Source organism: Arvicanthis niloticus, chromosome 14, assembly GCF_011762505.2.
Source record: "Arvicanthis niloticus isolate mArvNil1 chromosome 14, mArvNil1.pat.X, whole genome shotgun sequence".
Taxonomy (NCBI): domain Eukaryota; kingdom Metazoa; phylum Chordata; class Mammalia; order Rodentia; family Muridae; genus Arvicanthis; species Arvicanthis niloticus.
Window position 1 is genome coordinate 45,507,466 of NC_047671.1, and position 27,782 is coordinate 45,535,247.

Sequence of the window (27,782 nt, forward strand, 5' to 3'; positions counted from 1 at the left end):
ATTGAGTAACTGCAGCTCTTCAGTTGTTCTGATTAAAGAAATGATTCTACTTTTGGAAAAAAAAAAAAAAGCAAAAACTTAAGCTTAACTGTGAGACTATACCTATTTAGTCTTCAACCCCATTCGAGACCTGAGAAAGATAAATATTACCTCAATAAACAGGAAGTGCAGAGCAAGCAGCTTCCAAAACTATAGAAATGACAGAGACTGCTTGCCACCTGAACAGTCATCACGATTCCTATGCAGTGTTGGAGCATCCATCCCTTTGGCCTACTAGCCCAGAATACTTGGCATATTTTTCTGTGAAATAGGAATTATGATCGACTTTTCTGCGTTGTCCTGGCAGAGTTTGGCAGTAGACTTTCTTTATGTCCTTCTTGTCCACAGCTTGGTAGCATACTGTTAGAAGTTGAGGCACGGGAAGTTTCTTGCCCAGTGGCAGCTTGCCACATTTGAAGCAAACTCCCTAAGGAAGTTCTTTGGCGCTCATCACCTTCTTTGAAGTAGAATGGGGGTGTTGCCATGACTTAGCATGTCTCATTGTCAAAAAGTGTCAAATTAATAAAAATCTTTAAATGCCATACTCCATAGATCTCTGAGGTTTGTGAAGACTGTCTATCTATCTCAGTATATTTGAATAGGCAAATGATGCTTGTCTCTAGATATTCCCTATCTGATTAAATTAGAAAACACCTGTGGCCAGGCAGTGGCGGCGCACGCCTTTAATCCCAGCACTTGGGAGGCAGAGACAGGTGGATTTCTGAGTTCGAGGCCAGCCTGGTATATAGAGTGAGTTCCAGGACAGCCAAAGCTCCTGTCTCAAAAAACCAAAACCAACCAAACAAACAAAAACCCAAACAAACAAAACAAAAACACACACAGAAAAACACAAAAAAAACCTGTGATTAACTAAACTAGTAGCTGATACAACCACAAGTTTGATTAACGATTAACTTTCATTTTTAAAAAATGAATCGAGAGCTGGGCAGTGGTGACACACGCCTTTAATCCCAACACTTGGGAGGCAGAGGCAGGTGGAATTCTGAGTTCGAAGCCAGCCTGGTCTACAGAGTGAGTTCCAGGACAGCCAGGACACAGAGAAACCCTGTCTCAAAAAAACCAAAAAAAAAAAAAAAAAAAAAAAAATGGAGATTCTATTTTTTTTTTTTAAGATTTATTTATTTTATTTATACAGGTACATTGTAGCTGTCTTCAGACACATCAGAAGAGGGCATCAGATCCCATTATTGATGGTTGTGAGCCACCATGTGGTTGCTGGGAATTGAACTCAGGACCTCTGGAAGAACAGTCAGTGCTCTTAACCGCTGAGCCACCTCTCTAGTCCTTAACTTACATTTTTTAATTATCCTAAACAGTTTATAATAGTAGCTTTCAAAGGACTAGAATGTCACTTTACATTTTTAAGAATAACATAGCTATAATACCTTTCAAAGAGTTGATACTATGTAGTAACTAAAATATGTTACTTGTTTATCAATATACAAAAATCTATACAATGTACCAAATATAACCTAATTTGTATCAATATACAAAGGTCTATAAGAGTAGATTCAGTAATCGACTCTCTTTTTCCTATTATTCCTATATCATTCCTATATCTTCACCCCCTTTTTTGTCTAAACAAAAAGGAAAGATTTTAACCATAACACAGTAAAACTAATTACAACAATGAAGCTACTTCTGCCAAGTTTTCCACAATGTCCAGCTTGGTTGGTTTTGGCAGTTTTAGGATTATTTTTGAGTTCAAAGTTCTGCACAATGTTCATGTCAGTCTCATATGAACTCAGCAATTTGAGTGTCCTAAGCAGTTTGTAGTCAGAAACTGATCTTTGGATGGTGTTTATCAGCTTAGTGGCAATCCTGGCTAGGTAGAACATAGCAGACAACCCAAAAAGTGTCCACTGTTTGTACAGAACCTGGTGGCAAAAATGGCATGGGGCAGTTTTCCCCAGTGGTTAGAGTTAACAGCCTTCAGGCGAATTTGTCACTGTGAATCCCCATCATCCTCTTGAAAACCTAAGAGTTACTGTTAGGATTAGTAGAAAACCTAAACATTTTAAATGTCATATTCAGCAAATAGCAGAAATGTTTGAGGATTACAATTTATTAAGTATATGCGAGGTACACAATCTTCGTTCTGAGTTACTTGTTTCAGACTCAAGCCTGCAAATCCATACAGGAAGACAGAGGTCGCTCATTTCTAGAATTAGTTAGAATTCCTTATGACTACTAGTATCACCACAGAAATGTTTCTATACACATAATAATCTTATACATTTTGAGATAATATTCATACTTTAAAAGAAGTTTTAGAGATTCAAGTGAAAACCAAAACATTATGCAATTAGTGGCAATAGTCCCTTATTTTTGTTTTTCTCTGTCCCATACCAGGTGGTTTTTCTGATATGAGACAGAGATTTTGGATTTTCCTTTAACAAGCATACACTTGTTTAGAGTGGGTTTAGAGAAGGAGAGAGCCACACTCCAACCCCAAAGCCAGCTTTCATTTTTAATTGAATTGGGACTACATAAAGACCATTTGCCACTTAGGTCTGTAGAGGGCAGTGATATTATTTGGCCAGTTTACTCTTTTTCTTGGGACATTTTCTCTGATGATCTGCCTTTGTTCTTCATGTTTCACTTGTCCAGTGGTCTCCAGATTCCTGAGTTGGAGGCTTTTATTCTTCTGGAAAGGTAAAAAACAAACCCTTGCCTTAACCCTGAGGGATTCCCTTTTTTGGCAGATTATATTTTTCCTAGGGCAAAATGGTTTTTGGCAAAAGAAAAAGTATTATCATTCAACTGAAATTTTTAAAAATTTCTTTTTGAGCCGGGCAGTGGTGGTGCACGCCTTTAATCTCAGCGCTTGGGAGGCAGAGGCAGGTGGATTTCTGAGTTCGAGGCCAGCCTGATCTACAGAGTGAGTTCCAGGACAGCCAGGGCTACACAGAGAAACCATGTCTCGAAAAACCTAAAAAAAAAAAAAAAATCTTTTTGAATATTTGAAATTAAGTATACCTTAGCAGATAAACATATCTATTTTGTCCCTTTTCTTTATATACATATAAATTCAAGGTTTGAGTGTATTTCTTTTCAGATCACAAAGGACATTCACTTTGAATTTCAGTCTGCTTTTTATAAGAAGCTTTTAAATTTAAATCATGTAATTTTTGTCTGTCTGCCTCTGCCTTCCAAGTATTGGGATTAAAGGTGTGAACCACCACCACCTTGTTCACCTTGATTACCACACCTTGTTCATCTTGAAACCAACTAATTTACAGAGATCTGCCTGTCTTTGCTAGGATTAAAGGCATGAGCTACCACTCAAATATTTTATCTTATCTCCAAATCATTCCAACTCTTAGAAATTTAGAAAACAAGTTTGAATTGTAGTAGTCCTTTGAATTTACTTAAAACATTTTAAATCTCTTAACTGTGTTTTTAATACCAAACAACAAAAATATTCCTTTTATCTAAAAGAAGACTCAAAAGATGGTGTTCAAGATGGCATGCACTATGTGGTAATCTGCAGTCTAAAATTCTAACACAAAATTAAGACAATAGTTTAAGAAATCCCATGTTTCAGGCTGGAGAGATGGCTCAGTGGTTAAGAGCACTGACTGCTCTTCTGGAGGTCATGAGTTCAAATCCCAACAACCACATGGTGGCTCTCCATAATGAGATCTGATGTTCTCTTATGGGGTGTCTGAAGACAGCTATAGTGTATTTACATATAATAAATTAAAAAATAAACCTTTGAGCTGGAGCAAGTGGAGCTGGAGCAAGAGAAAGAAGGGAAGGATGAGAAAAAGAGAACTCCCATGTTTCATTTTATGCCATCAAGGCAAGCATGCTTTGATAAATTATCATTCAAAACTATTTTTATTTATTTTTTTCATGGCTAGTTAACCATTTTAAAGGAAGGGCAATTAGTATCTTTGAAAGACCAACACCTGTTGTGTCCTGCTTATGGACAACCTAAACAGTCTGTGATTGTTCTTGATAATATCTTTTAATATTTTTCTTAGAGGCATTCTTTATTTTATGGTTTATTTCTGATTTTGGAGGGCTGTTAACCTGTGTTTTTCCATTACTGCAACAAATCACATCCCCATAAATTAATGGCTCTATTAGCCACATGTGACTTTAATTTTCCTATTTGTCCTGACCCATCTTGAATTTTGTTTTACTCTGGATGCTTTGGTGAAATTCCTGTTATATCTGCTCCTGTATCTATGAAACCTTCTATCCTAATGCCATTTATCTGTATTTTCAGCTTTTGTCTCTGATCATTTATAGAAGTTTGCCAAAGTACTTGCTATATTGTCTTTTAAATATTTTTTTTTTATCTCTTGAAGCTGGTCTGACCTTGATTACATCTAGAACAGTGTTGTTTTTAATGACAGACATTAAATCTTTTAATTGTTCTGTGGTTGAGTTTCTCCAATGATAACAAAGAATGATTGATTCAAATCAAATTTGATATGGGGTGGGGGGTTTGGAGGTCCCATAGGGCATTTCCTGACAGCAAAGAGTTACCTTGTCTATCCCTGTTGATCTCCATTCATTAGTCCAATGCTGGCCTTTACCACACCAACAATTTTTAATTGAATTAAGAAGACATAAGACATAAGAAGGCTGGAGACTTCTTTTGGGATTATGTCTAGAAAAAAAAAAATATTACTTCTGGGAACGCCTTGTTGACAACCCCTTTCCAAATGACCTTGCTTACCACAGTTAAGACATCTGCCAGTTTTATTTTTTTTAATTTTTAGAAATTACTTCTACCAGAGATACATCATGAACATGAGATCCAGTATCAGCCATATTTTCAATCCATTCCTCTATTAGTGCATATCTTGCCTTTAACGGTCTAGCCATCCCTTTGCATTCTGAATTAGCATTTTCAAAAGCCAAAGGTTCAATTAGTATTTTTCTGACTTCTGGATCTGATTATTATATTTACAGCTGAAATCTTTGCAAAAAATCAGTGAAGTCTTCTTTTGGGGCCTTGTATAATTTTAGTAAATGACTCAGACCTCTTTCTTGATTCTTCAATCTTATCCCAAGTTAAAGTGGCTAAATGACATAGTGCCAAGGTATGGCCATCAAATTTAAGCTGACTTTATAACTCAGCATATTGAACTTCACCTAGCAACTGACCCTGGGATGTATCAGTGCCTCCAGCCTGGTTTTGTTCTTCTACAGCCCTAGTTTCCTCTTTCTACCATGTTCATCACTGTAACTGAGGACCAGCTTCCAATACTGCTTATGCCAAATCTTTTTAGTCTCAGGGATAATTCTGCTCTGAGTCACCCATCTGCTTCACATAGGATGAATATATACCATAAGAAACAACTGCTTTCTTAAATCTCCTCAAACTAAAATATCTATAGGATTCCGTTTTATTTCTCCATAACCTTAGGGGTACTTATTATCTACTGGCATGACTGTATATAGTTACTGGACAAACTAAGATTAGTTTTCTAACAAACTTGGGCTTTTCCCCTTTTAGTTTCACTATGCGGTGTTGGTGTCATGGTAGGCTTTTGTCTAAATTCCTCTGTCTATATCTGAGTATTTTTTCTTAGGTCTTTCTAAGGCTTGTCTTAAATTCTTCCATCTGTGTCAGAGTATTTTTCTTTTTCTCATTTATAAACCTCTCTGATTTCCTTCTAAAGCTGTATTTTATCAATCCTATCAATTTTTTTCTTTGAGCAGGTACAGAAAGCCATTATGGCTATTAAGAATAAAGTATAAAATTCTAGAATGATAATACTTATAATCAGTATTAAGCCAATTGTAGTTAAGTCCTTTAGCTTTTCACTTTCTGCTTCTAACTTCTATTTACAAGCCATCTACATTAGCACTACACAGGGACCTAAAGCTTTCTATTGTGGTACTTCTCATCCTTAACTCTCTCCTTGAGGACTTTCCAGATGACTTAACAAGTCTGATGGCTTCTCAGTTTGTCGGCAGCTGGAGTGGTCTTTCTGTCTGTGGGGGTCTTGACACAAGTTGGAGCACCAAAATGTCTTTAAAAAAAAATCCCAGTCACTTGATTTTACCAATGAAGACTCAGGAGCCAGATGCTGGGGTGAAAACTTGCTAGCTCAGAGAGGCAGAGAAAGCATCCAGATGATCTTTCTTTTCAACTAACATCCCAGAAGAAAAAAGCTCCTCTTTCTCTATGCTGTCTTAAATACCTTTCAACTCAAAGACCCTCCTTTCTCCTTCCTGGGTTTTCTTATGTTCATTCCCTGTTAACTGGTTACTTGCTCCATCTCTTCTTGACCTAGCCTTCATTGACTTTATTTAGCTCCTGTTTACAAGAAGCTCTTGGGTTAAAGGTGAGTACTAGGGTTGAGGCACACCATAACTACTTGTTTACAGTAAACAGAAAACTCTTAGACAAAAGGCTGAGCTGCACCACAACAAGGTCTTTCCAGTTCACAGTCTTGGGGTTCACAATGTGATCAAATATCCTGCAGATATGGATAATGGACTAAACCTCTGAAATAATAAGCAAGCCCCAACTAAATGTTTTCTTTTATAAGAGTTACCATGGTCATGGTGTCTCTTCATGGCAATAGACACACAGAGTAAGACACTGGAACAGGGAAACAGCCTACATTTCCATCAACTGGTCCCTGAATAATGAAAATGTAATACCTACATGCAATGGAGGTTTCATTCAGCTGTAAAGAAAAACTAAATTAACTTTACAGGTAAATGGGTGGAGCCCAAAAGCATTCTACTGTGTGAAGTAACTCCAACCCCAAAGCTGTAGAATCCAGGCTCTAGAAAGGGAGGACTCATGGGAGGAGGAAGTAATCTCTCACAGGACTGGGTAAAGAACAAAAATGGTGTGAAGGGAAAAACGAGGCATTTATGTGTGGAGAAGGACGAAAGAGATGAGAGAATGAATGATTAAACATATATAAAAATTTCATTTATGCTCCCTCACACACAGGGATTATGTCTCTTCTAGAACCAGTGCGTTGCCAAATTAAAAACCCAGTACCAGGAGTGGAATACTTGCCCTTGCTCTTGACCTTGAGTTGTTGATTAGAGCTATGCTAGAGAGTATCCCAAAACCATACAGACTATTGCTATTGATATAGGTTGACTACCATAACTTAGTGGTAAAACAGTATTGCTAAAGAAATCATACATATTGGTCACAGGACATGGAGTATTCAAGTTGGTGCTGACCAGGACACCATTGGCTGGAACAAGCAACAGACAACAGCTAGTGAATTCATGAAGTGGCAGGGCCCTCCGTGTGATTTCATAGACCACCTGAGATCAGTGTGCCACAGATTACATTGCTGGAGAATGACTATGGGTTTGTTTCCGTAATTGCTTTTCTTAGTAAGACACCACGTGATTGTCTAGGTTTCCACTTATTAAATCAAATGGTAAGCACATTCGGTAAACAGAGTTCGTGGTTTCCCTGAGATAATTAACCACATATTTACAGTCTCTTGACTTATTAACAATAGATGGCTATACTGAAGTCGATTGTGTATGCATTTTCCTAATTTAAAAACTTTAAATTTGTCCTAACGAGTAACACATTTGTAGCCTAAGAGTTTATTGACATAAACACTTTCTCAAATCCACCATGTAGTCAGTACTGTTTCTTCCATGGAATGTCATGAGGCCTTTCTCATTCTCCTGTAACTAGCAGACTCTTTATCCTCCCTTTTAACCCTAAAATTACACTGTTAAGAAAAACTTGTTTCTCAAAATCAGAGCAACAAAGTCTTGTAAATATCACACAATAATATTTAAGACCATATTACAATGTAATCATTTTACTCACTACTTTTTCCTCTATAATTTCCTCAAAGTACCATCTTGAAAAGTTACAAAAACAATCTGTTGAAGAGCTGAAGGGAATCTACAAGATTGCTTCATCCACCATAGCTCAACAGATAAAGAAATAGAGACTGAGAATTTACCTCATGACTGAGGAGGCAGAGGACAGACCCAGGTGCTGTTCCTTAGGAACTGACCACCTCAGTTTTGGAGACAGGATCTCTCCCTGGTTTGGAACTTGCCAAGAAGGTTAGGCAGGCTGTCCATCAAGCCTGAGGGAATCTATCTCCACCTCCCCAGTGCTGGGATTATAAAATCAGATCTCCACACCCAGTCTTTGTCACATGAGCTCTGAGGAAACTGGTCTCAAGCTTGAAAGGCAAGCACTTTACCAATGGGGCTGTCTCACAGACCCAAGAGGTTAACTTTTCCCCCAGATATTCATTTTATTTTTCTAGTATTAAAAACCTTATGTGGGGCTGGAGAGATGGCTCAGCAGTTAAAAGTGCTGACTGCTCTTCCAGAGGTCCTGAGTTCATTTCCTAGCCACATGGAGGCTCATCACAACCATCTGTAATGGGATCTGATGCCCTCTTCTGGTGTGTCTGAAGACAGCTACAGTATTCTCATATATGTAAAATTAATAAATAAATTTTAACCACAACAACAAGCTAACCAACCAAACAAACAAAAACGATGGGGTGGTCATAGGTCTCAGGTCCTCTGAACTCAGACTCTATTTTGTGTTTTCATAACATGGTCAGTGAATTCCAAATAGGTAGACTTGGCAAACACCGACCCTTTCCAGAGGTTGGGTTTGGAGTACAGTCAAAAGAATGATCCATAGTGAAGAAAGCCTTGGGGAACTGTGAGAAGAGGCATCAGGATAAAAGGCAGAAACCCTTTTACATAAAGTACATTTTGTTCCCTGGATTGTTCTTGGACATGATTTCATGGCTCCTGTAACAAACGCTTACATTTTTCTTAAAAGACAGGTTTATTCTTGTTGGATGTCAGAACATAGCTATAGAATCCAATCTGGTGAAGGGATAAGTTGAGTCCTATACTCAGTGTGTCCTGAATCTGGATATGGCCTCCTCCTGTCTTGCTTTCATGCTTTCTCAGATGTGAGCTATAGTACATGGCAGATATTGTGTTTAAATTGTCTGTCCCGAGAAGCTTCTAGGAAATCGCTGCTCTGTAAAAACTCAGTATGTGCTTACTGACATTCATTTACATGTTTTTTTCTGAACTCACTCAACCTTGAATCATTGCTTTCTCTCTTGCTCACATGTATAAAACTACACTAAAGCTAAAATAAAGTTGTCCACAGCCTTCAAGTGTAGTCTACCCCTTTCTTTTCAGGTCTTCAAATACCGAATCTCAAAGACACAGATCTGTATAGGTTGGTGAAAGTCATCATGGGGGTCAGGTAGCTGTAGGTCTTGAAAATGGCATCTTAGGTGGTCTTGTCAAAGTTGTCCATGGTGGCAGTACAGCCCCTGGTTGATGTGTAGCAGTCATCTATATTGGCCGTCAGCAGCAGCTTCTTGGGCACAGGACCAGAGATGATGCTCCTTGGGAGAGGGATGAGACACATCAGCACAGAGCCACACTGGCCTGTCACCTTGCATGGAACAGTGTGGGGCTTGCCAATCTTGTTTCTCCAGTTTCTCTCCACACTAGGACAATGGCAGTGGCTATCTCCTTGGAGCACTTAACACCAAGATCAACATGACCACTGTAGTCCCTGATATTGACAAAATTCTTAAACCTGGTCTGCCAGGCAGCCAAGTCTGCACTGGCGAGGTCCTCATCCTTTAGAGGTATTCTTAAGAAAAAGTCAATTATCATGGATTCCTTATTGGGCAAGGAGAGAAGTAAATCCCTTTGTCCCCTCCAGGGACTTCATCTTCATGTCCTTGACCAGGTGGCACAGCTTGTCTTCAGCTTTGCCTCCACAAGCCCTGTGGCCCTCACCACAGCCACAACTGATTAATACCTGCCCCCTTTCCATAGAAGCTTGTGTTGTCTACTGTGGTGGTTTGAATATGCTTGGCCCAAGGAGTGGCACTATTAGGAGGTGTGGCCTTGTAGAAATAGGTGTGGCCTTGCTGGAGGAAGTGTATCACTATGGGGGTAGGCTTTGAGAGAGTCTCCTCCTAGCTTCCTGGAAGTTAGTCTTTTCTTAGCTTTTCTTAGCCGCCCACGGCCACAAGTCAACTGGGTTCACCTGAAAAGGGGGCTGGGAATGAAAGGGGAAGGAGGGCGAGAAGAGATGAAGCCAAGACAAAGTTCTCTGATCAAGGCTCAAAGCTTTAATGTTCAGCTCTCAATTTAAAGGGGAAGGCCCAACCCACAACCCCTCCTGGTTTCAGATGGGTGGGATAATCCATAATCCGTTCCAGGTCACGGCAGGAGATATCTAAAGGCAAGCCCAGGGGCAGTTCTGCTTCTGTGTTCTGTGCAGCCAAGGTGGGTAACTCTACCTAGATCCTATCACTTGGTCTGTTGTGGTAAACAAGGTTTCTCAGGCCTGCTCAAGGCTTGGGGGGAAGGGCACATTAGCTGTCTTTGGAACACTCAGCTCATCCAGATCTATGCCTGCCTAGATGCTGCCACCCTCCCACTTTGATGATAATGGACTGAACCTCTGAACCTGTAAGCCAGCCCCAATTAAATAGTGAGTGTCTTTATAAGATTTTGCCTTGGTCATGGCATCTGTTCACATCTATGAAACCCTAACTAAGACATCTACTATTTGGAGTCTTCCCAATGGTTGAGTTTAACTTTCTAATGATCATGTGCCCAGCTAACAGCAGAAAACAAACTAGAACCCAGAATTTTACAACTCCTCAACTGAATCACACTACAAGCTCCATTACAATTATTTCTCACAGCTTACCAAGTTCAATGCCTGTACTGTGGCATCAGGAGCCACTCCAGACTCAGGACATGAGGTGAAATAATAATTGTTTATTGTTATAGAATTAACTCATCATTTTAAATTTTTTCCTGACTTTTCTTCATAAACCAAATATGTTATCAACTGTTCCACATTTGTCATCCTCCACCTACTCATTTGTCAATTTGTCAAATATTTAGTGTACTGTTGACTATGCTTCAGTAAATACCATGCTTGCTAAAGCCAGAGTCTGTGAAGCACAGTCTAGCAGAAGAAGACAAATAAATCGAATTTTGGCCAAGACCGAAGACTGTTTAGTATTCACTAAACAGCATATACAAGCCTCTTACATGACAATAATGCATGATAACTACTTGTGACCATTTCACAGATGAGGAAAAGGAGGCTTAGGAAGTTTAAGCATAATCCAGGTTACTATACTCAGGCAACCTTGTGCTACCATGTTTTTCTCTGGATCCCAGTGTGATACAGACACAGGGACTGTATGGAGAGAACTCTTCCTATGGAGAAAACAAGGAGACAAACAAGGATAACTGAAGGATAGCTTAGAGACAGCATTTTGGAGGTAATTTTAGGAACAATAACAATGTCGCTAAGACCGAAGAACTCATGTACAGGGCGACAGCAGGATAGAAGTGGGTAGAGCTGTACTTTATTCTGAGTGGTAGAACATTAGTATTTAAGTGTCTCGGGCGAGGACAGATCAGGCCGGTGTGAGCACAGTGAGAACTGAGGTTTAGAGCAGAGCAAGCTTACATTAGAGCTCTGGTACAATGCTCTTGAAACTGAGCCTGATGAGATGCCAGACTGACAGCAAAGAGGGGAAGACTTGGGAGTTATTTCAGAGTTAGATTCAATAAAACAAGGTGATTAGTTGGGTGGCTCGGGAGCTAAGAGCACTGGCTGTCCTTCAAGAAGGCCTGGATTTGATTCCTAGCATCCACAAGGCAATTTGAAACCATCTGTAACTTTAGTCCCAGGGAATCCAACACCCTCTTCCAGCTTCCTATGGTACCACATACATGTTGTGCCCAGACAGACATGTAGGCAAAACACTCATACCCATGAAAAACCAAGTTAACATGTATGTAATGTTTTAAAAGATTTCAATAAGTGGAGCTAACTTACCTAGTATACAGACCAAGCACAGCCGGGTTCCAGTAAAATTCTGCTTGAGGCTGTGATACACAAACCTCCTTTCACCGGTTCTTATTGGCTTTTTATTTTTTTAGAACAAAATAGAAAGTGAAGAATGAAGGATGTGAAAATCAAATTATTTACCCACATCCCAGTCTCTTTTTTAAAAGTTTTAAAAATGTATTTTATGTATATGAGTACACTGTTGCTGACACACCAGAAGAGGGCATGTGATCCAATGACAGATGGTTATGAGCCACCATGTGGTTGCTGGGAATTTAACTCATGACCTCTGGAAGAGCACCCAGTGCTTTTAACCACTGAGCCATCTCTCCAGCCCCCACATCCCAGTCTTATTGGCACATTAAAAACTCCATTACCTTTGAATAAGAAGTTTCCAGAATCGCTATGAAAGAGCACAAGTCATTTTGTACAGAAGAATGTGTCAAGTAAAACCATCACAGGAAAATACAAAAAAACAAGTAGAGTGCCTACCTGCCATGTTGGAGACTCCAGGTTCAATGCCCAGCACTGCCTACAAAATGAAACAAGAACAGAGGCCTGGGAATGTGGCCATTGGTAGAGAGCTCACCTAGCATTCCTAAGGCTCTGGGTTTGATCCCCAGCATCATATAAACCCAGTATGATGACATGTATGTATAATTCCAGCCCTCAAAAACTGGAGGCAGGAGGATCAAAATTTCAAAATCAGTTTCATTATACATTGAGTTTGAGGCCAGTCTGGACAGCATGAGACCTATATCAACTCAATGCAGTATAGTTGAGATTCCCCAAGGGAAGTGAAGTTATTCACTTAATATTTTAATTACCTTTCTGCTTCAGTCTTATAGTAAGAAATGAAGGTGGTGCCTAGACCCAGTCTTGCCAAGGAGCTTGTTGTTTGATGAGGAATACCAAGAAACGAAAGAAACTAGCAGTGTGGCTTATACTTCCACCAGGGACTAGCTTGGGTGCTGAGAGCCAACCTAAGGACCGGGGCTCAGCTCAGTGGGCAGTGTGCCCTCCTCACCAGTGCCAGGCTAAATTCCCAAGAAGAGGCATCTGACTATGTCACACACAGTGTAAGAGAGCAGGGCAGGGGCAGAAAGGCATGGTATGGAGGCATTTGCTCCCAAAGGGTGCTCTCTTTGTTTTGTTTCAACATAATATTTTTATTTATTATTTTGGAATGTTACAACATGCACCCTAATCATACTCACCTCCCAGGTATACCTCCTAATCTTGTAACTCGCCCTCCCCCCCCCCCCACACACACACAAAAGAAGAAAATTAAAAACAAAACCAAGTCCAATTTCTGGTGCTCATATCCTCACTGAAGCATTGTCAAACACTCAGTGGCCAGTCTCTTAAAGAAAAGGGAGTCCTTGTCCACCTATATCTCCATCAGAAGCCCTCGATAGTGAAGCACTACATTTTATCACCTTTATTACATTAAAAAAAATATTTATTATGTATACAGTGTTCTGCCTGCATGTATGCCCACAAGCCAGAAGAGGGCACCAGATCTCATTATAAATGGCTGTGAGCCACCATGTGGTTGCTGGGAATTGAACTCAGGACCTTTGGAAGAAGAGCCAGTGCTCTTAACCTCTGAGCCAGATCTCCAGGCCCATTATTACAGTTTTTTAAAGTTCTCTCTGATGGTGCTCTGTCTAGGCTGTTACTTTCGGGGGATGGGGGTAGAGGTTGTCATAGCCTTCTCTGTCTCCCTTTCAGAACTAAAGAACTAAAGGACTAAAGGAGTCATGAACACAAACAGTGGCAGCCCCTTGATCCCAGCTTACCTAAGTTTGAATCCTGGATCTGCCTCTTAGTATGTAATTTGGGGCAATTTAGTCCTAGTGTTAATACATCTTAAAGCAGAAATAACTGTATCTTCCAACAAAAAAATTGCCATGAAGGTTAAGTGAATATAAACCCATTTGGGGTATGTCTTCGTTAGGGTTTTATGGCTGTGAAGAGACATTATGACCATGGCAACTCGTGTTAAGGACAACATTTAATTGGGGGTGGCTTGTAGTTTTAGAGGTTTAATGTTATCATCATGACAGGAAACTCGGCAGCATGTAGGCAGACGAGGTGCTACAGAAAGAGCTGAGAGTTCTACATCTTGATCTGTAGGCAGCAGAAGCAATCTGTGTATCACATTGGGCATGGCTTGAACATAAGACCTTAAAGGCCACCTCCACAGTGATACACTTCCTCTAACAGGGCCATCCCTACTCCGATAAAGCCACATCTCCAAATAGTGATACTCCCTATGGATCATTCACACACAGGAGGAGTTTATGGGAGTATTTATGGGGGCCATACCTATTCAAACCACCACAGGGTATTTAGAGCAAGCTCTAGTAAGTCCTAACAAGCGCGAACAGTTGGGATTACTAGAAATGCCATTTTTATTCTTGTTTTTTTTTTTTTTTCCTTTGATGTCTTTTCTCTTATGTTGTTTTGAGACAGGGTCTGACTGTGTGGCTGAAGCTGGCCTCACATTTGTGATCCTTCCTGTCTCAACTCCCTGAAAGACGGACTCACCTCCAGTCCACCGTGGCAGGAAAGGCAGCGGGAACTTGAAGTTGGCGATGTTGCAACCGCAATCAAATATCAGAGGACGGGCTGGAAAGATGACCCAGCAGGTAAATGCACTTGCTGACTGAGTTCAATCCATGGAACTCACGTAAGAATCTGGACGCTTCAGCGTGTGTGATCCCCATACTCCTACGGTGAGTAGCGAAGACGAGGTAGAATCATCTGTAGGCTCACTTAGGCCGTCTAGCTAGCTGCGAGTGTGCAGTGAGGCACCGGAAATAAGAGAGATCCTGATTCAACAAAACCGATGGGGAGAATTGACTCTTGACTCCTAAACGTTGTTCTCTGACCTCCGTACATACACTATGGCACGTAATACCCATAAGCTAAATAAATAACGTTTCAGAATAAGAAAAAGAAGAAGAGATCAATCAAGGAAAACTAATGCTCACCCAGCTTTCTGCGTAGTCTGTTAGCCAGGGAACACTCCCATCTGCAGTAAAGATGGCGCCTCCCACATCAGCTACGATAGTCAAGATAATCCTCCACCAGCATGGCCGAAGGTCCCTCTCCCGGGTGGATATAGATTCGGTCACACTGACAACTGACACTAGCCATCATGTGGGACTTCCTCTTCTTATCTCTCCATGCCTGAGTCTGTTCTTCTAGTCCTCTCCGTGGCACAAAATGCCCCCAATTTTCTCAATGCTTTAGCTAAGAAATAGATATGAACTCTTAGGCTGAGGCCTGATTCATAATGCCTATTGCTGGCAATGTTAACACAAACAAAAACTTAAAATGACTATGACTGTATGCAGTAAAATGTAGTATTGATTAACGGGGGGAAAATAAATTTATCCCGGAAAGTGGCATCTGATATAGATAACAGTACTCAAAGAGACTTCATGCCAGGGACAACTCAAATTGCTTGATTTTGATCTATACAGAACTCTTGGGTGATTAATTTTGCACTCTAATTTTTTTTAAAGATTTATTTATTTTATGTATATGAGTACATTATAGCTCTCTTCAGACACACCAGAAGAGGGCATCGGATCCCATTACAGATGGTTGTGAGCTGCCATGTGGTTGCTGGGAATTGAACTCTGGAAGAGCAGTCGGTGTTCTTAACTGGTAAGCCATCTCTCCAACCCCTACACTCTAAATTTTAAAGGAGAGGATTTGGGAATGTGGTTCAATGGCAGAGCAAGTGCTTACCATCGGCAAAGCCCTGGGTTTGATCTTCAGCATGAAGCAGAATTGAATGAAAACCTGCTTCTGTTAGAACGTCTAAGATGTTCTATGAGCATGCAGCAATGCTTATATAATTTTGATTTATTATCAAATTATTACTAGGGTGCAAAGGATTGGGTTCAGAATTGGGGTATGGATCAGATTGGGGGGGGGTGCATGTGCACAGAAGAGGTGTTAAGGGGAAACAAAGGGCATAGTGTCCTCAGAATAAGCACCCTGCAGACCTTGCCCTCTGTGCTATCAGGAATCCTATATTATTTATCATGGCTGATACATTAACAGAACAGTGTACAAATGTCAGGGTCGGGCTCTTAAGACAGAGTTCTAGCATTCTCTACCTATGACACGCTGAAGAAGCTCCCATTTCCCCAAGCTTAAGCCTCCTCTTCTGAACATGGGACTTGCTTCAGTGCTTGCTCATCTGCCCAGCTAAAGGCCACAGAGACCATGCCAGTGACAGGCAGGCCTGGCAGGCACTCAGTTTCAGGTAGACACGAGCTATGGCAACTCTAACTGTATGTAAGTTCATTAAGTTCCATAGACTTTGTTGTCTGGTTAATTCTGGTGTGTTACAATTTTGTTTACTTGCAACTTTTTAAAATAATAAAGTTTATTTTTTTTTTTAAAAAATAATAGCTACTATTCAGGGGCTGGAGAGATGGTTCACTGTTTAAGAACATTCATTGACTGTTCTTCTAGAGGTCCTGAGTTCAAGTTCCAGCAACCGCATGGTAGTTCACAACCATCTGTAACAGGATCCAATGTCCTCTTCTGGTGTGTCTCAAGACAGCTACAGTGTAATATACATTACATAAAATAAATAACTTAATAACTTAATACATTACTTTAAAAAATAACTGTTATTCTATGCCATTAGCTGGTATTTTATACAATTGTTCTACTTTTCCTCTGTGCATCCTTGTGTGTGTGTGTGTGTGTATGTGTGTGTGTGTGTACACTACCAGAAGTTACTCACATAGCTGGCTGCTAGTTCTTTTGAGGTAGGATCTTCAGATCACATTTCTCTCCCCTCTCCTCCCCCAAACTAGTCCCAGGGCCCAGCACAATGCTGTGCTTAACATCAGATCCTACTAATTTCTAGTTGGCCGTTGCAAGCAAAGGAGAAAGCAAAATTAAAAGGAGGGAAAGAAAGGGGCCAGGGCTGTTAGACATGTGGGGTGCATCAAAAGCCAACCGGACAGATGGTTAGCAGGGGATCGGATCAAGGCAGGGAGAACACCTGGGCTCCCTACTAATTAGCTGACAGGTGGGTCAAGGACTGGAAAAGGTGGGACATTGGATGTTGCTTTTCCCCCAGAATCTGAGGCTGCCCGAGGCAGGGTGTGTTACGACTGTTTCTCCTCCTCATGGCTGAGTTAGTACACATTCAGAATATGTCCCACTTCACCTTGAAGCAGCCCTGAACAGAAGGGTAGCGTAACTGACAGGTTGATAACTGGCCCTTTCACAGAAGGCTCCAAGCCAGCCAGCCGCTAACTCTCTGCTTCCTCTCGTCACATCTCCCTGCAACTCAAATACAGCTTGGAAAGACAGCTCGGTGCCCTCACAGTCGCTGCGGCTTCCTCAAGCCATGACACGCTTTCTCTTTTATGAGCCTGCGGGGCACTAATTCTCCTCGCTTGACATTTATGGCACCTCCATGTTAGCAAGAGGCTTCATGACCATTTTTTATGAGAACTGCCTTGCTGAACCCTGCCGGGGGTTTATCACCCAAGCTGATCAGGACAGAGCAAAGTGCCCACACTGCCTTCAAAGGAGCCAGGAACAGGGTCTTCAGATGTCACTGTTCCTCAAAGATGTTGGGAGCAGAGCAGACTCATTGATTGCCCACTGCACCTCAGCAACTGTCTCTAGCTCTGGCCTCCACATCCAACCTACCAGTGGGTCCTGAAGCCAAGACCCCAAAGGACTCCTAAACCCTCCATTTCTGTCTGTCACCCTGCAGCCTATCCCACTCCACTCCCAGCACTGCCTGCTTTATCCCCTGCCACTGCCCATCATCCTTCATCCACCCAGGGGACACCTGTGACCTCAACATCTACTCACTGAATGAATCCAGATTTTTGGTTGTTCGGTTTTTTGTTTTTCAAGACAGCATCTCTGTGTAGCTCCTCACTGTCCTAAAACTTGCTCTGTAGATCAGGCTGGCCTTGAACTTACACATCTACCTGCCACTGCTTCCCGAGTGCAGGGATTAAAGTCTTGCGCCACCATGCTCCGCTTTGTATACAGTTTTTAAACTTACTGACATTTGGGGGGAATTGTCATGGATATCCTGTAGTAAACATGTAGTGTGTGTGTGTGTGTGTGTGTGTGTGTGTGTGTGTGTGTGATGCATGCTCACTCCAAGGGGAAACCCCCAGTTGTCATTCTTCGGGTACCATCCACCTTGGGTTTTGAGATAGGATCTCTTGTTGGCCCATAGCTTGCTAAGTAAGTTAGACTGGCTGGTCAGTAGGCTTCAGAGACCCTGCCTGTCTTCATCTTTCCAGTTCAAGTGTGTAATACTAGTCTTTTTAAAGACGAGTTCTGGGGATCCAACCCAGCCCCTTCTGCTTACAAAGCAAGCACATTACAATCCACCAAGCTCTCTCCCTAGATTATATGTAGTGTTCATTTTACAAGCTGTAGAGCTCTTTTCTTTTCTTTCCTTTTCTTTTTTTAAAAGAGCTTTCCTCTCAGGCTGCAGAGATGGCTCAGTTGGAAAAGCCCTTACTGTACAAGCACAAGGGTCTGAAGTTGGATCCTTGCATGTAAATCAATGAGTGGATGGTACAATTCCAGCGCTGAGCATGTAGGCTTGCTGGTCAACCAGCCTAGCCAATCTGTGAGCTCTCCACGTTCAGTGAGAGACCCTGTCCCAAAACACAGAGAGCCATGGAAGAAGAAATCCAATATTGACCTCGGGTCCCCACACAGATACTATCTATACCATCTCTGTGTGCATAGAGACATGTGTACACAGCACACACAATTCTTTTTTAAAAAAATTGAAAATAGCCAGGTGGTGCTGACACAAGCCTTTGAGGATCTCTGTGAGTTCAAGGCCAGCCTGGTCTACAGAGTGAGTTCCAGAACAGCCAGGGCTACACAGAGAAACCCTGTCTGGAAAAATAAACAAACAAACAAAAAAATCGAAAATATAGCAACCATTTGAAAGCTGTTTCTGAATAAAAGAAATTTATCCAGAATAAAAATCCATATGTTCAGTGGACCTTCCGTGATGGCTGGCACCCTGCTCCCATCTCTCTTGTCTTTCTTTCTTATTAGTCTTGGCTCCTACTCTGACTTCAGAGACCACTATGTTCTTTTCTGCCTCTGGAGTCCCCGTGCACTACTCTAACTCCTGGAAAGCTCTTGGCCCAAGCTCAGAACACAGGGCTTTCTTCTATCCTTCCATTTAAGTAGATCCATCATGAGGAGCCCTATTCCCACTTCAAAGCACTCTAAACAAGGTTAAAACATCTCCTGCCTGCCTCCTGAACTAGAGTAAAAGCTCCACCAGAAAAGAGCCGTCGAGCACATTTTCAGCCTGTGGGCCCGGCCTCTCACAGTACAAGGCATAGTAAGCACTGAAGAAAAGCCAACCCTGCTTCTAGCAAACCACCTGCAGTTTTCATTTCTATCAGTAGAGGGCAGCAAAGACCCTAAATTGTCTGACTTCTGGCATCGCTCTTAAAACTTTTCTAAATTGTCACATCTTGCTCTTTGTCAAAGAGCAAGCTTGGAGTTTATCAGGAATTTAAGGTATGCATTCATCCAAACAGACTCTTCTCTCCTTTATCCACAGAGCATTCTTCGCTCTGAATCACTTACAAGGCGTTTTTGTTTGTTTTAAGATTTCAAGCTGCCAATGTACCCTTAAGAAACAATGGCAGATGTTATATAGCCTAAGCCAAAAAGGAGCCCAAAGGCCTGAAGCCTGTACCTGCCTGCAGAACAAGCCGGGAGTGGGAGGAGATGGCGCACTTCACAGTCCACAGCTGTCGGGATTTAGGGATTTACAGCTCTCCCTTATGGCGTGTGGGGGAGCCTGTGCGGTTTGAGCTCCAGTGCCAGTAAGAACAAGCTGTTTGTCTGCTTCAGTCTCCTCTCCACATCTGTCTCTGCTCTACTCCACCTTCTCTTTTTATTAACGTCTTGAACAACCGGCCCCTCGGGGCAAGAATTTCAAGGTCTAAGTCCCCTGCCTTTGTGGGCTGCCTGGGCACTTTCACTGACTTTGTGCTGAACCTGGATCATCAGACATAGTGTCTCAGCTACCCACAGTGCTAGCTAACTAACCCTGTCATTTACCTAACTCTGCCAGCCCATCCTTCAATTCTTATAGGTCTCGGACATAGGACAGTGCTCTGTGGGTAGAGCTGCTATGTTTGATTGAAACAGCAAGTAAAATCAAAAGGGCCATAAGGAGTCAGGCTTTCTAGCCCAGTCCTATAACCCAGCAACTTGAGAGGCTGATACAGGAGGATCCAAAATTTAAAGCCTGCTTGAGCTACTACAGAGCCAGTTCAAGACCAAATTGGATAACTTAGTGGGATCCTGTCTCAAAAAGAAAAATACAAAGAGGGCTGGTGGTGTAGCTCGGCATCAGGGCACTTGCCTCGTGTGCACAAGGTACCAGGTTCAATCCTCAATACTGCTGATAAAGAGTGGGCTGTGGGGATTGTCAACCTCAGCACTGCTGACATTCTGGGCTAGACAGTTCTTTCCCACATAATAATAGAAGAAAATTCTAAATTTCTCGTGACATCCTGGTTTCCACAACAGTGTCTTAGTTAGGATTATTATTGCCGTGGTGGAACACCATGACCAAAAGCAAGTTGGAGAGGAAAGGGTTTATTTATTTGGCTTACACGTTCCCGTCACGGTTCATCATCGAAAAAAGTAAGGACAGGAACTCAAACAGGGTGAGAACCCAGAGACAAGCACTGATGCAGAGGCCATGGAGGGGTTCTGCTTACTGGCTTACTCCCCATGGCTTGCTTGACCTGCTTATAGAACCCAGGACCACCAGCCTGGATGGCACCACCCACAATGTACTGGGTGCTCTCCCATTTATCATTAATTAAGAAAATGCCCTACAGTAGGGTCTTATGGAGACATTTTCTTAAGTGAGGCTCCTTTCTCTCTGGTGACTCTAGTTTGTGTCAAGTTGACATAAAACTAGCTAGTTCAGACAGGCTGCAATAACTACAATGTCTCCAGATGTTGCCAACTATCCCCTGGAAGAAATTTTGTCTCCAATCCTTTGAATGGCTACTTTAAAAAGACTGGTAGAGCATTCAGGGATACTGTTGCAGCCTGGCATCTGGATCCTTGTGTTAGTTATGCTCTCCTTACTCCATGTGTATCTCTTGTCACTTGAAGCCTCTGGACTTGGTGGACTGGACACCTGACCTGACCTCACCTCTCAGTTTCTCTCCCCTGGGAATCTGAAACTCAGACCAAGGGAAAACCAACCACCACATGGGGTCCCAGTGGAAGTCAAAACTTTAATGCAAATTCAGGAGATGGTGGGGGAAGGCTGTAACAGGGACATGTAAACAGAGTCTCCCTCATGCAATTATTAGAATAAGTGGCAAGAGGCACGAAGTAGGCACCTGGTGTGAGCTCCATCTGCCCCCAATAATTTTAAAGCGTAACTACACTTCAGACTTTGGTGGTTTAAGACTTCCCTGTGCATTTATAACCATTGCCTCTTTTGTGAGAGGGTGGTAGGTTTTTTGTTTTTTAATATTTTCTGTTCCTGGCCAATGTGAGGATCTACCAGGTACATTCTATATGTGACTTGGAACTGAAATTGTAAGCAGAAAATAACAGGGTACAAGTAGCTGATAGAGCCTGTTCTTGGTTTTTGCCTGACCTGGCCTTGTCACAGCCTCTTATCATCAACAACTCAGAGCCAGCTTACCTGCTGACAGCAACAGCCACTTGGGTTTCTTCCTGTAGATTCCTGAGCAGGTGAATCTGATCAGCTCATATACAAAACTCGGCCAGCTGCTCGCCCAACAACCATCCGTCGTTAGCTTTGTATTGGTGAATATTCCCAGGCGGTGAGTGATAAACTATATGGACAATGAGGTGTAAGGGAAATTGTAGGGGGAAGAGACTTGCAGGAAAGGGTATCAACCACGATACATGAGAATGAACCAAGAGAAGGAACGGTGCCCTTCCAGTCCACTTCCGGTGTGTCATATGAGGACACAAATCATAAAGTTGGGTAGGTGTCTTGCAACAGAGGTACAGCTGGGAGAAAAACAGAAAAGGTGACAGAGGAGGGCTTTCTCTCCTGGAGCTGGTGGATCAACGCTCCCAGAGCCCTTTACTTTTGGACTTCTTATTACATCAGGTGTCCTTACAGTTTCAGCTGCCTTGACTCAGATGTCTTGTTACTTGAAGCCCAGATGATCCTGACCAATTCGGGTCAGCTCATCTTTTCAGGCCAGGTCTCTTAGGTCCTAGGATAGACTCTGGCTGGCAGGTCTGTAAATAGAAGAAATTAGAGACTCCGTGAAGCTCTACCGTGGAGTTCCTCTACTCTTATCGCCTAAGAAACAAGGGCATTCTTTTATAGAACTGAATTATTCTTATCATCATCATTATTATTATTGCTATTATAGATTTAACACTGATTATGCTATCATATAATACAAAAATCTTAAACTCCAATTGTCGGGCTAGGAAAATAACTCAGTCAGTACTGTACTGTTTTGCAAGCACAGGGACACAAGTTTGATCCCCAGAACCCACATAAAGACTCAGGGTTAGGCACACAGTCTTGTAATCTCAGGGGAAGGAAGAGATGGACCCCTGGGACTTACTGCCCAGCCAGCCTAACTTAAGGGGTAAACTCAAGGCCAATGAAAGACACTGTCTCAAAAACAAAGTGGATTATTCTCTTGAAAACGAAAACTTTAGGTTGTTCTTTGGCCTCCATACCCATACAAACACACTCACGTGTGTGGGTATGCATGCTCATATACAAAGCAGCCTAGGGAGGTGACTCACTGGAGGAAGAGAAAGCAAAAGGAAAACAACTTGGCAGGCCTCATAGATCATCTTGGCAGCATGTAGGAGGCAGATGAAAAAGATGTAGTTATGCCTTTGGAGCTAGGGTCAGCAATGGCGGTCTACAAGCTGATGTGGAGGGGAGGATGAGGAAGGGAGGCAGGCCCTTCAGAGAAAAGAGTGGGGAAATCCCAGAGTGCTGGCACGCATAATCAGTTATTACCGGGTAGATATCCAAAGAAGAGATAGAAAGGGGTAAGGGGAAGGTACACGTGAGTCACACAGAACTCAGGAGAGCCCGCAGGCTTAGTCATGCAGACCCGTGACTGGAATCCTTTTCAGTCTTCATTTTGTCTGACGGCTGAAATGGCTTTCTTTACCTTCTCTCTCTCTCTCTTTTTTTTTCTTTTTCTTTTTTTTTTTTTTTTTGAGACAGGGGTTTTCTGTGTAGTCCTGGCTGTCCTGGAACTCACTTTGTAGACCAGGCTGGCCTCGAACTCAGAAATCCACCTGCCTCTGCCTCCCAAGTGCTGGGATCAAAGGCGTGCGCCACCACCGCCCGGCTACCTTCTCTTTGTATTAACTTTTCCTTATTTTAAATCCTTCTCTGCTGTGTCCATTCCCACTTCTGTTCCTTCCCTTTGAGTCTTCGCTTCTAAAATGATTACCATCAACTTGAATTGTGAGTCTTACCTTCTGAGGTTTCTAATTCCGACTCAAATCATCCACTCTATTCCTAGGGTTCTTCTGTGAGGTCGTCTTGAAATACGAAATTACATTGGCTCCCAGTCTTTGTAAGCATTTCGTTCTGGTTTGTCTTCATTTTTGGAATGCTATTCTGACCAGGGCATCCTTTTCTTCTTATAACAAGTTATTTGAAGGCTCTTTTGTCATTTTTATGCAAATTTAAATTTTCCTTCAAGATGAAAGATGGGTCAGAATAGCTTCTCCTACAACTCCCTCACTTCCTCTTTTGGTGTCCTTATAAGAACTTTATGGTGTGTGACCCTCACCTTTAACCTGGGTCTATTTTCTTTCATATTGAGGGTTCCTGTCTTAGAATTTGCTCTCTACACAGAGTCTGCCTTTAAGGTGAAAGTTTTAATGTAAAGGAGCCTTTTAGTTTTGAAAGGTCACAGAGCCAAGACTGCCTCTTCTTCAGGCCTTCCTTTTGACCCACTTACATATCCACTGTGGTGTTCAGTCGTGTTCACAAACTGCTCTCCAGTGATGACTCCGTTCCATCGCTGAGTTCTGACTCAGCTCTGCCACCCATGTGCCTCCTTGTTCTCTTCTGTGTACACAATGTGCATCTTTCATTATCCTTGTTGGCTTTCTTAGGTCTGTTCCGATTTGGGGTTTGAGAGATGTCTTATCCATTGAGATAGCTTTAGGCTGTTAACACTGGGCCATGGACATTGCTGTGTAATCTGTCTTTTAAATGTATATTTATTTCATTTTATGAGTATGAGTGTTTTGCTTGTATGTCTGTGTGAGTACCACATGCGTACCTGGTACCCGCAAAAGTCAGGGGAGGATGTTGATTAACCTGAGTTACAGTTGGTTGTGAGCCACCATCCAGGTGGATATTGGGAATAAAACCTGGGTCCTCTGGAAGTTCTCTTACCCACTGAGCCATCTCCCAAGCCCCTAATCTGTCCCCTTTTTTTATGGGAAAAGAGGATTTGGAAAAACTTACAAGCCTTGCTGCCACTATTATTATATTTCCCCATTGGCTTATTTGTTGACTCATTGTTTAAACACAAATTTTGTAGACTGAATTGGAGCAGTTGGGCTTCCTTAGATTCTCTTGGCACAATTAACTTTCAGAGTCTAGCTGATGGTTCAGCCTCAACTGCTCTCCAGTGAGTCAGTCAGTCACTTAGGACCATACAAAACTGCTATCTGAACTGACCATCCACTTCCAGGACCCTTCTTCCAACTACCTTTGTGGGCCCTAATAGATAGTCTGTGTTTTACATGCAATTATACAATATGATAATCTGCAACATAGTAATATAATGTTATAATATATTATAATAATATTATGATAATCTGTATAATAAATGCTGTTAGGTGGGAAAGACTATAGAATATAACCATGATAAAGCTATAATTTATGACTTCATTTATAGATTGTCTTTTTAGGCATAACAATAAAGAGTTTGAACAAATATATCCAGCTATATATTAGTGATTACTAACATAACCATTATGTAGAAAATGGTTCTATCACTGCACAAACAGTCCTGTGGCATTTTCTATTCAATGTCCCTCCCAACTTCCAATAACCATTAATCTATTTTTTTAGATCTATTAATTTATTTTGTATATATATTGTAGCTGTCTTCAGACACACCAGAAGAAGGCATCAGATCCCACTGCAGATGGTTATGAGCCACCACGTGGTTGCTGGGAATTGAACTCAGGACCTCTGAAAGAGCAGCCAATGCTCTTAGCCACTGAACCCCTGTTAATCTGTTTTTAACCCTGTCATTTTCCTTTTACTTAGGATCATGTAAACTAGCAGCTCTCAACCTTCCTAATGCGTTAATCTTTTAATACAGTTCCTCATGTTGTGGTGAACCCCCCTCCAGCATAAAATTATTTTGTTGCTACTTCATAGTTGTAATTTTACTATTTTTAATCAATCATAAGGTAGACATCTGATATGCGACTCCAAAGGGTCATGACCCATAGGTTGAGAACCACTGAACACAGAATTATGTAACATAATAACCCTTTGTTTAGGCATCTTCCACCCAGCATAAGAGACTCAGTCATGTTGTAACAACTATCAGAAGTTTGTTAGTGCTTGTTTTAACAGCTGTATTGTTTTACTGCATGGTTGTCCCATAACTTATGTGTGTGGTCACTTGTAAGTAAACAAATGTATAGTTTCTAGATTTTAGAGATAAGTCTGTGAACAAATCCGTGATGACCATCTGTCTGTGCACTGATTTTTCTGAAGGCATAAGTTTTCTTTTTCTTTAGGTAAACAAGTAAGGATGGGTTGTTGGGTTATGTGTTAAATGTTTGCTTAACTCCATAAGCAAGTACCAAGCTGTTTCCAAAGAGGCTATGGCATTTCATACTCCAACTAACCATGTAAAATATTATTTTTTATTAATTTAAAAGATTTTTACAAGTATAACATAAATCCATTTTTAGTATTTAAATATGTTAAGAAATACACAAATGTTAAGAGCTCCTGTTACCTTTTTCTTTAACCCCTCTCTCCCCCTTAAGTGGGACTGCTGTGATTTTTGATGTATTTGCAGATTTGTTTCTGTATTCAAATGGCCCTTGAGGCATCACTGAGTTCTAATGTCACGTAGACTATGGTTTGGGGCATTGGGGTCAGCCAAACCTGAATCTTCATCCTGGATTGGTTTTAGTTTCTAAAGCCTGCAAGCAGCAACATGCACACATTGCACATATGTATTTCCAATCTTAATTATGTCTATATGGATTATGTATGTAAGCATGTATACATAGTATAAAGATATATTTGTTTCAATATACAACATACTTGAAATATTTATATATGTAAATATATATTTCCATATAACATTTCATATCAGTCTGAATTTATAAATATTTTGGTAGTTACCATTTTTTCCTTTGGTAGTTAGCATTCATCTGCTTTTAGTTTCAGACAGATTACCTAATGTAAAATTTTCATCTATAACTTAATTGTTCATAAAATTCTTCAGGTAAAAACTATGAGTAAGAACAAAGGAATTTTTCAACATATATATGTTGTATATATATTTATATATGTACATATGTGTATATATGTAAATGTGAATATAAATAGATATACATATACAATATACTATACACACACACACATATATATATACATAAATATATAAATTCATATATATATATATATATATATTTAGGTCCTAACATTTTTGAATTATTTAAAATTGACCAAAAGCAGCCATGAACTTAAACACAGAGAAAATCAGGTCACCTCCAAAGGATATTTGTCATATTACTTCGATAATGATAAACTTGAAGAAAACAATGTCAGTCAAGAAGGAATGGTTTCAATCTTACTGATGTCAGATAAAGTCAACAAAATTTTAGCAGCAATATGGAAAGTGTTATAAAATATTTTAAATGGAAATGAAGCTCATCAAAGCTTTTATTTAGTAATCTTCCTTGTCTATTTAAAACACACACAAACACAAAGCTGGGCAGATACAGGTAGATCTCTGAGTTTGCGGTCAACCTGGTCTACAAAGCAAATTCCAGGAAAGCCAGGGGATTCACAGAGAAACCTTGTCTTGGAAAAAGTATAAAATAAATACATAAAATAATGTGTGCATGTTAGTATAATTTTTATAGAAAAACAAACACAAAAATATCTATATCATAGTTGATTTGGATACTTGTGGGTTGGGTCCCTTTCTTCTCTCCACATGGGGGTTATCCTATCCATGGTTCTGGATTTTATACTGAGCTTGGGACAGCCTTTAGACTGGACAAGGAGCTCCCTCCTGAACATTCTTCCTAGAGTCCAGCATCACAAACTCACAGTGAAAAGCAAGTTTACTAAATAGCATGGGTGCTCACTGCGTGATGCAGTCCTGTCCCTCAGGGTGCACCATTTGGGCCATCTCAAATGCTCTTGCCTTTTTCTTTCTTGCTGTTCTTCTTGGAAGCAGAAGGTGACTTTCTTCAAATGTCATGAAGGTTGTGGCTTGTGCTGCTGCCAATGGCACGGAAGGACGGTCCTAAGGAGGAGAATTCGAGCTGTGGCAGCATTTAGGCAGGAGAAAAGACAAATTAATTAACTTGTCAATTCCTTCCTCTCAGATGTCACGAATGCTATAGATTCCTACATAATAAAGTATTGTTTCCCAGGGGTGATGAACATCCACTTTCTTGCTTCTTCCAGTTTTACTTTGTAGACCCACAGGCAGTCACAGGTTAATGCAGTGTCTGCAACAGCTGCACATGGTGGCCAAAGAACATTTTGCAATATTAAACATTTAGTCTTTAGAGACAGCATAGACGCAGTGTG

General features: G+C 41.1%; 1 pseudogene; it reads right to left on the minus strand.

The window, feature by feature from the left end:
• Positions 1-8,559: 8,559 nt before the first annotated feature.
• On the minus strand, positions 8,560-9,862 carry LOC117719625 (small ribosomal subunit protein uS5 pseudogene; annotated as a pseudogene).
• Positions 9,863-27,782: the final 17,920 nt, after the last annotated feature.